This window comes from Solenopsis invicta, chromosome 3, assembly GCF_016802725.1.
Source record: "Solenopsis invicta isolate M01_SB chromosome 3, UNIL_Sinv_3.0, whole genome shotgun sequence".
NCBI classification, from domain to species: domain Eukaryota; kingdom Metazoa; phylum Arthropoda; class Insecta; order Hymenoptera; family Formicidae; genus Solenopsis; species Solenopsis invicta.
In genome coordinates this window covers 20,449,766-20,467,336 of record NC_052666.1, presented here as the reverse complement: position 1 = coordinate 20,467,336, position 17,571 = coordinate 20,449,766, and the positions used below count along the sequence as shown (strand labels likewise).

The following is a 17,571-nucleotide window of genomic DNA, read 5'->3' as shown; positions in this document are numbered from 1 at the left end:
AGAGAAGGGGTTGCGCCTCCAGGTCGCGACATTAATTTCGTCCAAGCCGTTGCAGCGGCTTCCGAGTTTCGGATTTCGAGCACGCCCGAGGAACGCGATTCGCCACGATATTGCCAGGGCTTTACGAGCAGCCATCGGTGCAATTCAGGCAGTTTTTAGGGTCAAACGAATAGCTAATGCAAATACGGCTTCTCGCGCCCGGCATTATTTCACCTCCCCCTTCCGCAACCGGCTGTTAGTCTGAGTTTCTCGGCGTCGAGGATCTTCCTCCTCCTCCTCCTCCTCCTCATCCTCCTCCTATTTCTCCTTGCTCCTTCGTTCGTCCGTCTGTCTATCTATCCTTTTCTTCGCCCCCGCTACAGGCATTACGCGAGATCTTAATGCCCTTCGTTATCAATTAAGACACGGTCGTTGCAATTAATTCCATGGTCACCCTGTCTCCTCCCTTTGGAAATGGTAGACGGAAACGGCGTCGTCTTATACGAAAGGAACGTTCCTTCGCATCGCGACGTATACATGAATGGGATTGCGCATGTGACCAACTATAACGATCTTGTAGTGTTTCGTGGCGGCTCTGAATACACGCTGATTTGTGGAGACCCGAAAAGCATCGGTTCATATAGCAATTATAATCGAGCACGCATTAATTATTAGAATATAATTGAGCACGCAATAAATCAAAGATGAACGCGTTAGTGTTCGTGATGATCATCGATGTTGATCGCGATCGGTTGTACCAACTTTCGGAATTCATAAATTCACGAAATATTAACGTACAACGGAAATAATCGCTTTTGCTACTCTTCGATAAATTGCGCTTCATTGATTGAGCCTTGTCGCCGTTGGATGACATAAAAAAATGTCGAACGTGCAATGTCACGGAGATGGATAGACAGATAGAGAGAGGGAGAGAGATTCAGATTAAAATCGAATTAATATGCATGCCTGCGCGCAAGTCCGCTTGGAAGCGACGGTGATGGAACGACGAAATCTATCTACTGCTGCCCGGTGAACAAACCTGTAATTTGTCAGAGCGGTTGGTCTCTAAGCCCCGGCATTATAATTTGCGCCTATGCAGAGAGCAAACTGGAACCAAGCCGAAAACGCGCGGCGAGGAGGTGAGGAGGCGGGGAGGCGAGGAGGCGGAGAGGCGGGAGGCTAGCAAGGGAGGAAGAGGAAGAGGTAGAAAGGGGGGTCAACAGCCTCTGGACACTCTTGGCTCGTACGCGAATCGATCGAGGCTGGGAACATCAGAGAGCGGGCTAAGTATTCATGACCAGCGAGGAGTTTCGGCGGCCAAGCCGCCGATGAATTCCTCATGAGGGCCATGAATCTAATGGCGAATCAATCGCGAAATTACCGCCGGCGATGAAACGACGGAATCGCTTTCGTCGACTTCCTCGAACTAACTTTGAGTTGAACATTTGTCGTACGTTAACGTGCCGTTCTGCGCCGAGTCGTCCTGTACAAAGAGAAAGCTTCGGATCTCGCGGACGTTCAACTCGACGTTTTAGTGATATAAAGTTTCGTTGGCACAACAAAACTTTTGCTATTTCACGAAATTTTAAGGATTCGAGTGATTCTATGAACGATTATTCTATAAGCGCGCGTTTCTTAAATCGACGAAAAGCGTTTCGCCGATTTTATACGACGCGATAATACGGGATAAACTGATAAATGTTTTGCGCCACTTTGTCATCGGCTTTTCACTTTTTCCCCTCCACGTAAGCCCTGTTACTTCGCTACGCATTGCGAGGAGAACTCCTCCTCGATGGTTCTTTCACAGCAAAAAGCTTAAGAGATCACGGTCGGGAGGAGAGCTCGTCTGTTAAATTACAAAAGGATCGTTGGTGCCCGGGCTACAATGTTTTCCTTCACATATGCCGAAAGGAAGTGTATCATAAGTTACCGGGTGGGTGAGATCTATGGCGACGGGTTCGGCTCCATAATTCATGCTTTTGTTCGATTCTGTCGGGCATTATTTTAGGTTACGTCGAGAAATGCTTTCGGGATCGCGGTTTACCGTCCTCCTTCCTTCTTTTCTCGATAACCGGGAGAAAAATATGCCGAGTTTCCTGCCGCCTCGCCAAGTTTACCAGGATTCTAATGCGCGCCACCCTTGTTCGACGCACGACTCGATGGTACATAAATGGTAGAGCGTCCGCGTTATATCGCTCGGCACTCGAGTCGGAAAAGTAGTATTGATCTGTAAATTGCATAGATCTGACACAGAGATTAAATATTTTTTTTACACTTTTTTTTTATTTTTTCACGAAAAAATTAGCGATTCAATGTTCCTTTACCAATGTATACGCGAATTCAAGCATACTTTAGAAAGTTAGCATCAATCTACACATATAACATATTTTATTTCCTCATTTATTTTATAATCTCGGTGTCAGCGTGCCAAAATTTGCACGATCACTGTCAACCTCGACCGATAATCGCGTACTCGTAAAGTGTTGGGGGTAAAAAATGTCCGTTATAAATAACCGAAGGGAGCGTTATCCTTTTCGCGGCGGGTCTCGTGCGATTTTAACGACCCCGAGCGCGTCGCGCTTCTCGAAAATCGTCACCCGAAAGCGCATCCACCTCCGTTCGGCCTGTGTGTGTCATTCTTCTGCTGTTCGTTTAACAGCAGCGATAAAACATGTCCTAGGCTTTCGTAAGAGGCAAAGCGCGCCTTCTCGAGGTGCGCCTATACGAGTCTCTGCGAGGCACTTTAAAGTATTTTCGGCAATATAAGGGCTGACTTATGGCTTTTGCAATTCCCTCGAAAAATGGAGTGAGAGATAGAGAGCGAGAGAAAGAGAGAAAAGAGAAGCTATCGGCAGCAAATAGAGGAGAAAGAAGGAGGGAGAGACGCGGGCGACGACGGCGTCTCGAGCAGGACGACCGGGATATTGCATTGTGTTTTCTTTCGGGACAAATGATTTACCGCGTTTCCCCTTGTACATCGCCGCGAGCTACAGCCCCGCAAAAACACGTAAGGGGTTGCAAGAGTCACCAAAAGCGACGACGACAACGGAGGGGGTTTTCGACGGGCAGGGGGGCTCGGCGAAGAGAGAATAGGGAGCGGGGCAACCGAGCCGCACGATATGGGAGGTATTACATATTTATGGGCTTCTGGTCCCGGCACGGAAGCAAATTTCAGGCAAATCTCGGTCGGAAATAACGTTAAAGCCATTGGGACGTAAGGCCGCACCATTTTCAAGCGGGCGAATATCCGCGCGTTCGCCACCGGGATATTATTTTCCGGGGAGGAAACGACACCATCCGAACGACGAAGTCGCGACTCACACGCCGTTCTCTTACTGCGCTCCGCAGCTTATTGCGAGTTGAACGTGAAATATCTTCCTTAGCTGTTCCGATTGCGACCATTTGTGCCACGGTATATTCTCAATTGCTGGGTAGAACGGTAGAAATGGAACAATGTAAAAGTGAATTGCCCCCCATTGTGCCAAAGACAATTAATTTATTTATAATATTTCAATTTTAGATAAGTACAAAAAGGATTATAAATATTAACATTAGAGAATGAATACATATAAGTTTAAAAATATATAAAGGTATATGCATAAAGTGCATAAATTATGTAAAAATTGATGAGCAACATTGTTGTTACGAGATCTAAGCAAAATGAGGAATCTGAGGCTAATTGAATCGTATTACAGTAATGTTTTTTTAATATCCTGAGATAGCGAGTTAATGGAAGTAGTTACGGACAGCGTGCGCCCGATTGGTGTCGCCAACTTGCAGCGCACGCTTGTACTACTGCTGCTCGAGATGTACTCTTGAAACTCCTATCGCATCATATACGTGAACATTTTTCACTAAATTATTCTACATTTAATTTTATCAAGTATATATATTTTGCATTTTAGTGTATTAAAAAATTTTTTCGTGTATTACACGACGCATAAAATTATAAATGGAATTCTGCATATATTGTATTAAAATTATAAATTATAAACAGGCTTACTTAAATTTCAACGAATTACAGGATTATCTAAAACGGATTTAATATTCAGAGAATTAACCAGCGAAACGAAACGATATTTGCTGCCGAAACAGATCAGTGAATTGCGCATTCATGCGGCCACCATTAAACGTCATTCGTATCGTTGCGCTGATCGTAAAACCACCGCAACAATTACCGCCCTTTTGTTGAACGCGCTTACGAATAATCGGCTACCGCCGACAGGCATTAGCGTTTATGGCGTCATTAATGTGAGATATCGATGAACGTCTTCGAAAACCGGAAGAGCTTAACCTCGATTTCGTGCTGCCCACCGGAACGTAATGCTTCCTAGTGGCTTCCGATTTGATTCGGTTATATTTTATGCGAGTCCACGAGTAGGGGTCAGCGAACGTCGACGGGGTCGCCGGCATCGTGCTCGATGGTCGAGCGAATTATTGAATATTGAGCACGGGGCCACTTCTTCGTGATCGCCATTCGAAGGGTAGCGGAGAGACAATGTTCCCGACGCGCTGTGATTTACGTGCAAATATCGCTCGGACCGAGATATAGCTCAGGGAAGAAATGACCTCTGACGCGATATTATTCGACACGCGTACATTTATGTCGCGCACCGTAATCTCTTAATTCATCACGCGGAACAGCAATTCCGTTCTATGATTCCTTACGACGAGGAAACTTTCATTATTACGTTTCGCTAATATTATTCGACATTTCTGCGTTTACGATTTGTTCAGTTTAACTGTTGCATCAGAATTCATTGAGAAGTTAACGTTCTATACTCGATGATGGCATTCATTCTCAATTGGCAGATCCACTTGAGTTACGGATAGTTTATGTCTTGTAACAATTAATCCTCATTGCCGACCCAGCGGCGGTCGTTTACTGTCTGGCTTCTTAATTCGCCACCCCGATGAAATTACGCTCCCCGCGCTGTACCGTCAGTCCTTTTCTAAGCACTCCTCGGAATTAGATTCGCGCTTCTAAAAGGCGCTCTTTAGAGCGCGGAGTCGCTTCCTGCACCCTCAGTGTTTCGTTACGCGGTGAGCGCCGCCAAACCGAATAATTTTCGTTCGTACAGACGAAAGGGTGGATGAATAAGTTAAAAGGACATTACTTCGTTCCATTATGCATGTTGTACTTTACAGGTAGCTGTAAAATAATTACGTGCTAAGAAACGAGGCCCAAAGAGCACGGAATCTGAGAAAGTTGACTTTCTCTATCACAACAGCTCTAAAAGACTCGAATTTAAATCGTGTAAATCTCCAGTATTATCGATTGCAGATCAATCGCGCGTTGCATCTTAAATAGCTCCATTAAGCGTTTCCATTAAAAGTATCATGCAGTGATTTTAATTAGATTCGCGTTTCTCCAAAGAGAGCCGCACCATGCGGAGAGAGGCAACCCCTTGGGCTGCCTTGGGCGGCCCATCCCTCGCACTGAAATCCGGCGCCCGAGTAATTTTCGATTGCCGAGGCGAAACGGCGGATGAATAAGTAAGAAGATATCGAGCCTCGAGCCGTTTGCGCCCACTTTGTACTTCGACCGCCGTCGATGAGGGTATCAGGAGGGGGATCGGAGGACAGGGGGTGCTTTGCTAGGCACAAGACGTGAACGGGGTAGAAGGGGGAGTCGCTTGCACTGCCACGGGATTTCGCGAGCAATTACGTGATTAAGACGCCTCCGGCTGCGCTTGGGGTCTACTAAGTACGTACTTAGGTCTGATCCGTTACCGTACTAACTGGCTGCGGCTGTCTTGCTCCCTTTCCTCCTCCCTCCCATCCTCGCTCGCTACTTCATCTTCCGTGATTCCTCTCTCCGAGCTTCTCTTTCTCCGCCGTCGTATCTCTCGTGTACCACTATCTGTTTCTCCTACGATACTATTTTGTGTCCTATCGTGTTCCTCCTCGTTTCTAAGCACCTTGCTTTATACCATTCTCGTGTCTCGTTTCGAATGGCTAACGATGTTGTCGTAAACTGTTTGTAATCTATTTTATCGCAACAGTCTGATAATTCTTCGGTAGTACTTCTTGATACCTGCAACGCTTCTCCCCTCTTTTTTTTTTTAATTCAGGACGCGTACATACGTTCATCTTATTGATTTTGGCTAACATTCAAGTTGTACGTAGCTTTGTCCTCGCATTTCATGTTTACATTCATAACCACTTGCCGTTACTTGGCTATAATGTTCAAGTGTTTTGAAAGAACACGGGTTTCAGAACACTTGATAAATTCTATTCTACTTTACTCTCTCAATTCAACTCCGCTCCATCTTCACTTCTCGCCCTTCTCGGTCTTTAAGATCGCGCCTATAGTTATCTATACACTCCGCGAGTTTCCTCTTCGCCTCGTAAAGCGTTGGAAAGCTGCGTCGTTCCAGAGACGTTGGCTGGCTGGCTGGCTGGCTTTGCCGACGACGTGAGTTTCAGTTTACCGGAAATTAACTAAATAATTCAAGAGGCGCAGCTCTCTCTCTCTCTCTCGAACAGCTCATCTTTGTCTGTCTCCCCTCGCGCCCGGCTACGAGACCGACGACGAAACACCTCCGTGGAGAGACTCGCGCCGATGTAAATTAAAAAAGGCTGCTGTCCGGCCTTTTATCATCCGGCCTGTTCTCTCGCTGCACGGGCTGCTGAGTTTATGGGCTCGCGAGAAGAGTTTCGGGCGCGTTAGGTATTCATTAGAGACGATGGACAAGCGCGCGACTGTCCGGAAAGGTGGTGGTAAAATAAAAAGAGTAATAATTGCTGCTGAGTAATGCGCGCGGGTGTTATAAACATTTTATGGTGCTTTTAATTAATCTAAAAATCATGATGCTTTCCCTGCAATATTTCTTGCTCCTGTATTCCCAGGTAACAGAAGAGCTTGCAGTTACATTAAAAAAAAAAAAAAATGTATACAAAGAATCCATTTTAATTACATAAACAATTTTATTTTGATTTGAATTGAAAATTTTTCGAATCAAGATTACATTTTCCAAATTATAATTGAGTGCACTTTTTGCGTTTAATTCGAGGAGAAATTGGCTTCCATAATACCTTGGTCGTTTGATCATTTTGCGACGTGAAAACGTGAAATTAGAATGGATTTCGACGCGGCACGGTGAAGAACTGATAACGATAAAATGCTGAGTGTCAATGGACGAATCGCTATGTGCCCCCTCGTCTGACGCGTTGAACTGCCGCGAGTGCCTAAGGGGTATATGACGCGTGGCGTGGTGTGAACGAGGCCTCATTTGAATCCGAATGGAGACGATTTTCGCAGAAGAGGCTGTCAGTAAAATGGCAGTTCGCGAGGGGGTGGCGGTAGATAGAGAGACGGAATGAGAGCCGGGGCCCCCGTTCGAGAGATGGGTCGAGGGAAGAGAGCACGAGGAGCCGTGCTTCGCTCCGTTTTCCGGCGTAACGGCGATGCTAGCAATATGTCACCGACAGATATTCGTATTGGTATTCCGGAGAGCGCGGGCCGTCGACCGGAAGCTCATGTATTTCCGTTTCCATGCAGCGCGTCAGATCGGGCTTTTCCTTTTCTTCCCCGTTCTGAATTGAATTTCTTCGACTCCTTCGATCCTCTTGAGATATATACGTGCGGTATATGCACGCGTCAAAGAGTTCATGTGATTTAATAACTATAAAGAAAGAGATTGCACGAGAATCACATTGATCGTAGCAAAGTTGCAGGCGGAGTGTGCGCGGAAATATTGAAGCGAACATGTTTGCATGTATTGAATATTATATGAGATTTTTCTTTTAGTAAACTAAGCGCGTTCTTTTTAAATTATTATTTCATTTAAATGTTTTTCGCTATCATTTCTATTCTCCGTTGTCCTCGAAATGATATTACTTTGTGTCGTTATTAAGTTCTTTGCGAAAAACACTTCTTAAGAGTTTTTCGCAAAGGAAAGGCACTGCCGAATGACGCTCTTCCATTATTAGCGTTTTCGTCGAATTCTCCTCTCCGGTTCCATCCACGAGATTATTATCCTGCCGATTTCATAACATCTTTCGAGGTGATGCCGTCTCCTTCTTCGTTCACCCTCTCAGCCCTACCGGCGCTTCCGGCGTATAGCGCTCGCACTCCATTAAAGTAATGAAGACACCGCCGACGACGGCTCGCATCGCGTCGTGACGCTTGGGGGGTCCAAAGGGTTTCCTTCCAAGGAGTTTATTCCGCGTCGGGGGCCGTTAAACTCAAAACAAAACCCGTGGAACCTCCTCCGATTCCCCTCGCTCGCCTCACCCTCTCATTTTCCGTGTCTCGTGTCTTAATCTTATCCGCGATCCAACGCCGACCGGCGGCGCTAGCGTTTCTCGTCACGGCACCAAGGATTTTATCGTTCCGCCTGTTTCGCATCTCGGGCATTAACCCGCGATGAGCAGAGGCGTATTATTCTTAAACTGCGCGACGCCCGCTGCTCCTACGACCGGCTTCTTCATTGCCACCTAATTTGACACGTCCGCCGACGCGCGCAGTTTCACGTTGCACGGTGCTCCTCTGTTCTGTCTGTCTTAATTCACTTTGCTCGCGTGATGATCGTGCTGGAAACTTAAGCGAATTGTACTGGCGCCGCTAATTGCGTTACAAATGGAAACACGTCCATCAAGGGAGCGCTTATATTTGATTGTCGCCAGATGAAATTCAGGTGTAATCTTGATACATTGGATTTTGCAATTATTATATTAACCCAACATTTTACATTATTAAAAACGCTCATAATGACTAATCGATTAAATAATTACCGATTTATGTTTAATTGTTCGAATCGAGAAAAATCGAGAAGAGAACCGCGTAAATATTTTATATTAAAAAAAAAGAAATCAAAGCTTTTTTTATGTTCACATGTGTTTAAATAATAAAATTTATTGTATCCGACATTTATGATCGCTGTCTTGTAGGAGCTGTAGTAATTTTTTGTTTCCAATACTAGAGCGTGCGTTCGATGAAAAACGCCGCCGCCACTGATCCCTAATTGCCAATGTCAATTTTCGACTTGTCACACGAGTCAGATTCGAGACAGCTGAAATGAAAGATCCTCGCGCATGCACACTTCGTCCGCCATATGTCACGCTGGTCGCGTGCCTTTACGAGAGGCCTTTCGTGGTAGCGTAATTACGTGCTCAAGAAATAATGAACGACTAATATTGTCGTCCTGGTTGGCGATCCCCTCTCCCTTCTCTCTCTTTCTCTTCTCTGCTCCCGCCGAAAGCGCCCGGTCGCGACTTATCGACCTTTCGTTGTGTCGCTTTCTCAGTCATTCTGCGAGCACGAGTCCTTTGATTGTCCAACCTTTTGTACCGTATTCATGTGCTCCACTCCTTTATACATTTCTCCTGCTCGTTGTCTCGGCCAAAATCGGTCTTGTTTCGAGGATGGCGGTATCGATTCGTTTCGTAATACAGTTTCGAGTACACTTTAATCGCGGTCGAGAAATATGGATCTGCGAACAGGTGAAGCGTGGGAAGCCGCTTTACCGGAATACTCGAGAATACCGACTACTCTAGACTGAATGGTCTCCCGAATGAATCTTGATAAACGAGGTCCTTGTAATTTTGATTTTGTGCTTTATAAATCATTTTTCTACATAAAAGAAGTCGCAAAACACGTTGCATCGAAATTAAAGTTTATATATGTTCAAAGTCCGAATACAATTATAAATATAATGAAAAATTTATTATATATGGATGTGAAGCAGTACAAATATTCTTGTTTTATAAAATCAGTCTTTTCTCGACAACACTTTGCAAATCTGATTGCTCGTATTGCCGAAGAAACACTAATTTTATAGGCTAACATTTTTTTCAAAAATACGTTTATTAATCTTCTTCCGTCGATGATAAATTCTTTATTACATTACGTTGCAGCTGGTACATGAACATTTTGACGCCGGTTTCATTCCGAAGGTACGCGGTGCGTTTCCACAACTGGTTGAAACTCTGAAAATTTATACCCCCTTCGCGAAAGACATACGCACGTCATAAATCAAATTACTTTTGCGGGAAACGTTTGAAGATAAATACAAACGTCTCGGTGTATAAGTCCTACACGGCTCTGTCTACTTTAGAACGGGGCCGAAAAGCGGCGCCATTAATTAAACTCTCTGTCGCACGATCAGCAAGCGAGAGAAGAGTTGGCATCGCGTCACCCACCCTGATTCGTCGCGGAGGCGGCTCTTGGCTCGATAGATTTTGGCACGATACATCCGCGAAAGGTTGACAAGAGGGGGAGGGGGTTGAAGAAAGAGAGGCATATATGTATTCCCCATGCACCGTTCCTCGCGTTTCCTCTCGCGTTCTTTCTCTCGCGAAGAGTCGGAGGGACGCGAAACGGGAGAAGAGAGTGGGGAAGTGGGAGGGTTCTAATTAATGGGTGGCACTGTGCTTGACATGTTTACTCTGGACGCAACCCCCTTGAGCCTCTCCTACCTTCTATTCTTTTTCAGGGAGGGCGATACAGTCGTACTCGGCATCTCTCCCACCCACTTGCCGCTGTCTTCCTCCATCTGTCCTTCCTCCATCTGTTCTTCCTTGCATATTCTCTTCTCTCTTTCTTTCTTTTTTTATTTCCGCGAGTTTAGTCAAAAGCGCCACGCAAATACTCGCTCGACGAGCGACCAATTATGCCGAGCCGACGAGAGCCAACGAGAAACTTTAGAGTTCTGATTAAACACGGTGCTCTTAATGGATGGTGCTTCCGGCAGTGGGAGCTGGAAACACGTCATGCGCTTAAGCGATCGGTGATAGTGGAAAGAAATTGAGCGAAAGAGGGTTCGCGCGCTGTTTGCCCGAATGAAAGTTGTTAACATGGCAGAACAATAGGTACCACCATGATATTCTTTATTTGCGTTCTATGAATGCATCGTCTCTATCAGATTGGAAATAGTTACCATGCCAAATGCGCACTTAACAGCGAGATGACTGGTCCGATCGATCTTCGCGGAGGTCTTTCACGAATGAGAAAAGGATGGCGGGGGAAAATTAAAGCGGCGACAAAATTAATGTAATGAAACGCGGTGCAATATGCTTGCTCGTAATTTCCGACACACGTGGGACTCAAGCGGCGCGAAATAATTATATAATTACCGTTCGGTAATGCGACCGCGGCCAATATCATAAACTCCTCGCCCTCTTCTGATACACGGTCTGCATATATTGACGCGGATGCGTATGTAGCGTACAGCGCGGCTACGTTCGCAATTTTATCGTCGTCCCGATGTTTTAGAGCTTCGATTAAACGCAATCGCGTAACGGCCGCCGTATCCTGCTCATAGAACTGGCAGCGCGAGATGCGGGTATTACTCTAATCGCTGATAATGGAAAGAGATTAAAAGGAGCGCGCGGCGGTAACCTCGGGTAACGCGAGGTTCTGCGTCGCAGCAGCTTCGCACGCGATGCACCGCGTGCATGTGACATCATGGTGTAACATACGTGTGTGTGTGTGTGTGTGTGTGTGTGTGTATGTACGACCGCAGCTATATTTAGACCTTTAGGTACAAAAAGTGTAATTTCGCCTTTGCCATATTTTTTCGTGGGTTGTTCAACTTTCGAAACAGGATCGTCTGGAAGGAGATTGTTATCTAAAAATTGAATCAATTAAGTAAGATTATAGGTAGAAGATTATTGCACGTACAAGTATATAAATTTTAGGTATAAAAAGCGCTTTACACTTGCTATATTTTTTGTTGAATTTGATTTTTGAGGCAGCAGAATTGTCTGGAGATTATTAAATATTTGAGAGTTTTATAAACTTAACTAAAATTTTGAACGGGAAAATAATCATCGTTTTAAATGTAAACATTAAACGATATATTAAGCAATTTTCCAAATCATGTGATTAAGGACAAATTATATCGTAATGGACTACTATTATAGATGCGTTATAATTTATTAATAACGTATGCTAATATGACAGCGATTCTTAACTTTGTAACTAAAACCCTTTCGTCGCGCAGGTTCGATCGCATTACTGCGTGTTGCAGCACGACCTGTTATGATAATTATCTGGCTGGTGCATAACGCTAGTTATCGTCTCATTTTCTTTAATCTCGACATACACACAGCTGTGTATTGCGCGTCGACCTGCCGTGGTATCGACCGCGTATGACAGTACGCTTTGACGTTTACATGGCGCGAGGATGGCCGATGTTATTCCAGCGTTACGGGATTACATCGGCCATTGGACGTTCAAAACAAACGTTTTTTTCCGAATCATAAATGAGGAGGACGCTTTCGTCATTTTTCTCGGCGCACTTCCGTCAATGCCGCAGTCACGGCTCCTGAATGCGGCGGCTGGTCCGGAATAAACAGATAGAGCGGCCAGTACGTCGCGAGGGTATCAAGATCAATTTATCGCGTCCAGGCAGTAACATTGTAGTCTACGCAGATGATAATCGCGCGCTTGCAGTTAATGCAACATAGTGTTATGTGCGCTTCGATCCAGCCTAAACCTGAATACACAGCAGGTTGTACATTACGGAGCAAATGCTACGGTCCGCTGTGATAACAACGCTGCTTACGATAAACCCTGAGTCATGCGAACTCGTGTTTCTTGCTCACTGTTACGCTACGTTTTATGCGTACCTTCGTACATAACGTATTTAGCGCGTATACCTCACGCCACACCGGAACTAAGAGGATGTAGATAAATGCTAAGCGGCCAATTTTTCTTTGCCTTTTTATATCTTATTGTTAGCGATATTCACCTTGATGTTCAACGATCAAACGAAAGGCAAGCAGAATCCATGATGGGTTTACTGAGCTCAAATTTGATTTAAGCGTGCAGCTTGTACACACGATTACACCTGAGATACAGTAGCGTGACATCAGTATTAATCAATTCCATGCAATTTCCAAATACGCCTGATTGATCCCGGCTACTCAAGATAATTATAGCCTAGGAAGCTGCTACAGGTGCTTGTCCGTCTGTGCCCCTGCGCTCTCTCTCTCTCTCTCTTTCTATCTATCTCTATCTGTATCTGCTTTACGCGCACGCGCGTGCCTTCTCCAATGTGCATCCGACAAATCAATGCGTCGTGCGACATGTACCATGACATAACGCGTGCAACGTGCGATATCTACCTGTAGAACGGGATCGTAGATCGTGCGATTTATAAATCGGAAGAAGATACGTTGAAGAAGTATAGGCTCACAAAACATAGATTGTTAATGACTCTAGAGTCCGTTCGCGATACATCGTGTTGTCGGATCTATCACGATGAGATTACCATGATTAGTGTTGCTGGCAGAAGACCTCTGCTCTTCTGCGATGCAATCGCGTATCGATACATCGCCGCTTATATCTCTCATGACAAATGACAGTGCTGGCTATGATCATTAAACTTTAATCTCCCTCAAGGTACAATCGGTGCATCGCTATTTGGAACGAATTGCGTCTTTGACGTGAAAACGTTATGCAATTCGCATAAATCTGAGATGGCAATTATATATATATATATTATATATATATATATATATATATATAAAAGCACAAGCGAGATGAACAGAAAAAGAGAGAAAGAATTGGAGAGATGATATCTTGCAACTCACATGCAATTTAGAAAGATTGATCGATCACGTATCCATTCGAAATGATCATCATCAACCGAGCTACTGTCATCTGCGCTCTACCATTCCCTAATGCGAGTCTACAGTTCGGTAGAAGGCAACGTGTTGCACGACACGGTTGCAGTGTTGGGGATGCAGTATTGTGGTAATGAATGGCGTTCGCCCTTCAAAGGATTAATGCGAAACTGCTATCTACCAGTAGCCCCGAACAGCATTTGTCGTTTCCGGCTATAAATAACAGATTTTGATAAAACAATTTTTTTCTGAATAATGAATCTGTAATTTTTTCTATTATATACTTATATACGGTAGTGTATTTGTATGTAAAAATTTTCCATCACTACTACCATTGGCTGATAGTCATGGTTTGAACGTTTGACTTTGCCAACCTAGGTAGCAATTTCAATTTGACGATTGATCGATACCTACAGCACTCTGCGTGATTGCTACTTTTGAAGTTCGCGGAAACGCATGTATTAATTACAATTATATAGGATTATGCGCCTGAACATTCATTTGTAAATTAAAGGATCCGCGTCTTAAATACTACTTTCGCGAAGATCTTGCAATATCTTGCATTTTGTATGCATTTTTAATTATAGCAAGCACTGATTGAACATTCTTTTAGAAATATAAATGCGCAAATCTCCGAGATTTAGCGCAATAAAATGCTTTATATATTTCGTCTTCTGAATTTAGCATGCCATCTTTAAAATTTTGTAATTGATTCTGCTTAAAAAAAAAACATTTAAGTGTTAATTTTACAGAAGCTCTCCGCAGCTCTTTTACTGTAATTATTTAATAGCATGTGATCCGTCGATCAAATGCTCTAGATTAGTTATATCAAGGAAATGCTCCGCGATTGCTGTCAGATATTGCCTCTCTTTTTCTTCCTTTTCTGATATGGTGTTATGAGTCGGATAACGAATGTAACCGGCTGCCACGGTTCACGCACGCCGATATATCGCGTTACATTACTCGCGCTATGTATCTGTTCATCCTTACGTTTTGCTGCGTGCTCAAGCGAGCACGAGACTCTCTCTTGCACGTGCGCACCGTGGACTTGCTGCACGCACACGTCGCGGAAGTTCGGGTTGAAAGCAAATAGCCTCTGGCATGAAGCATTAATAATTGATTTTGGCGTCTAACTCGGTCGTAGACTAAGTCTAACACAGTTTGGACACATAGTTTGGATAGTCGATTATCCATTTTATCAGGAATAAAATGAAATGTATTATCCTAGAGAATTCTAGTCATATGATCTTCTTAATGACATTAACGTTGACAACAATGTTTTTATCTTGAAAAAAAATTTTATTTTGAAAAGGAAATTTAAAAAATGGAATGAAAATTTAATATATTTGATGAAAAGAAAAATTGTAATTAATCGATTTTTTGACATTGACTGGAATCAGCGATTCTAAACGAAGGCTATTTATTATTATTAATAAATCATTAATCTGCAAATAATCGTCAAACAACTTGTACGTGATTGCGGTCTATTTTTCCCGAGGCATTAAACGTTTCGCTGGCACGATATCGATCATCGATCCTCCGCACCGTATTTATCGCCACCCTTTCAGTGCCTCGTGCGACCCGCTCCGGCGGTCTCGGCAATAAATAAATTTCGCCACGCGACACTCTCACAATTCTTCGCCAGACTACAGAACTCCGGGCACCACCTACTATTTCGTGGATCGGCACCGACTGACCCAGCCACCCACACACACGCACAGGACCACACAACATCGCCCATTTTTGCCCGCGTACGTCCGGTTGTAAATCAATTCGGCGCATCGGAGGTATTTCAGTTAAATGACACATGAGAGTGTCCCTATAGCGTTCTCCTTTTCCGTTTCGCTCTTCTACGCTAAATCCGTCTCTCGTCACTCCCTCCTTCTTGTTTTCTTTTCAACCGTACAACCCTAGGAGGATCCTACACAGGCTCGGGTGTAGAATTGAATGCGACGCATTGTATAGCGTAGTCTGACCGTACGATATTACGAGAGCGACGGGGAAACGGCAAGAGGGAGGGAGGAGACAGTAGAAGGAGAGAAAAGGGAGAAAGATGGGCGCGAGGGTCGAATGGGGTGATGAGGAATAAGTGAGAAGGGCGCCAAGTCTCCCGAATAGAACGAGAGTCGTGGAGTTCGAGTTATGTACTGTCCACCCCTGGCCAATGGGCGCGTTAAATTATGCCTTGTCTCGACCGGGACAGGATGCATCTAGATCCTTGAATGCGCGAAACTTTCACGAAGAAAATGTAAATAGTTAGAATTATTGCCTTTCTTCTGTCTTTAAGTAATTACATGTGCAATTAATTATTTAATTCAACTGATTAATATTAAAATTATTATTATAAAATAATTAATTTTATGACATCATTTTTTTTTAAGAAAAATAATCAATTAAGTGTTTCTGGAAGAAAAATTTTTTTAGCATATTGAAAAGTCAAATTTAATTTTCTTTTAATGTAATTTTAATGAAAAAAATACTAAAAATAATCCATTGTTTCATTATCTATATTTAGAACCTCTTGACTTTAAGCATTAGTCTTGTTGCAGCAACGTTTTCTTTTTCTTTTTCGAAAAGTGTAAACGACAGCGGGAGAGACGCTTCGTCACGATAAGAAATCTCGAACAGGAGTCCGGGGTCATTGAAGCGCGCCCCGATTTCCCTACCCCTAGAACCTGATTTGTCTTATCCCTTTCTTCGCCAGAATTCGTGTCTCGTGTCTGGTAACGAGGGACCGGAGGCAGGAAAAGGCCAAGTTTTATGGGCGAATCGCCGCCGCCACGTTAGACGGTATAGGGAGTAGGATATGGGAAAACGGACGAGAGAAAGAGGAAAGCGGGAAATAAGGGAAAAGCGCGTAATGAGACTCTCAAAATATAGCCAAGGACGATTGTCGAGGGTCAGTCTACCGTGCCCTAACTGCAACTGTCCATTTTTATTATTTTCCTTCCGCCTCGCCTTCTTCCTCACGTTCTCTCTCTTTCATAATGCGATTCTCCCTTTTGAAAAGGCGCTCTCACTCCCTATTCGCCCCCTTGACGCGTCGCGGTGTCGGTACGGCCGAACGATAAATTCAAGACGCTTACTGCCTGCCCAATGGCGCGACGTGAAGAACGGGATTGAGTAACTGCGACGATGAGCTTCCGAAATATTGAGAGAAAATAAGACGGAACGATAACTCCGGCAGAATTATGGTGCACCGTTATCTGCGAGAGCAAAGGTTGCGATCCTGAAATTTATCTCGGTGGTTGCCTTGAGTTCCTAGTACCGGTAAGGTGTCCCGCGCTTCTCTCGCGACCTTAAAGTCAAACTGATTGATAGATACTAGCCTCTATTTTAGTATGTTGCACAGGAATTGAACTTAATTCTACGCTTCTTTTTAGCATCATACTTTTTCAACAAATATCTTTACTCGTATTGAGAAGAATTTGAGGGAAGCTGTAAATTATCTATACAAAATATATAAATTTCAAGTTGAAATGATAAAACGTTTATTAACATGACGTTCTCCGATAAAATAACTCACGTGGATGGAATACGTGACATACACGATTTGTCACGAGGCTCACGTGTACAACGGTAATTCAGACGTTCAATTCGAGCGGCGTAGCTTATCGTAATAGTTGGCCTCGGTAAACGCGGGACGCAAAAATACGGTCCGTACCACCGTAGGCACTATTCCTACTCGCGGAGCCAGACAAAACAGTTGCACGCCAAATTGGCAATATTCCACCCGTGTGTACTCGGCCGTCGCTGAAATTGGAAATGTAGCTCGCGCATCTAGATTGGCCGGTCTCGGTTGAGCGAGAACTCTTCTCTCTCTCTCTCTCTCTCTCTCTCTCTCTCGCTCTTTTTTTCTCTACTCTCGCTTGTCTGTTATTGCCACGTCACCAGGGAGAATATCGGTACCGGGACACGTTTTATTAGACGGAATTCCTAACTGTAACGATTTATCTGCGCTGCCGCAGATATTGCCCGGTTGCGCCGTCACCTCTTATTATCTCTCTATCTTTTTCG

At 44.2% G+C, this 17,571-nt stretch overlaps 1 long non-coding RNA gene across 1 annotated transcript in view; it reads left to right on the top strand.

Annotated features, from left to right (window-relative positions):
• LOC120357067 overlaps positions 1–17,571 on the top strand; it is a 56,931-nt gene that overhangs the window by 575 nt on the left and 38,785 nt on the right. The gene's annotated exons all lie outside the window — the stretch shown is intronic.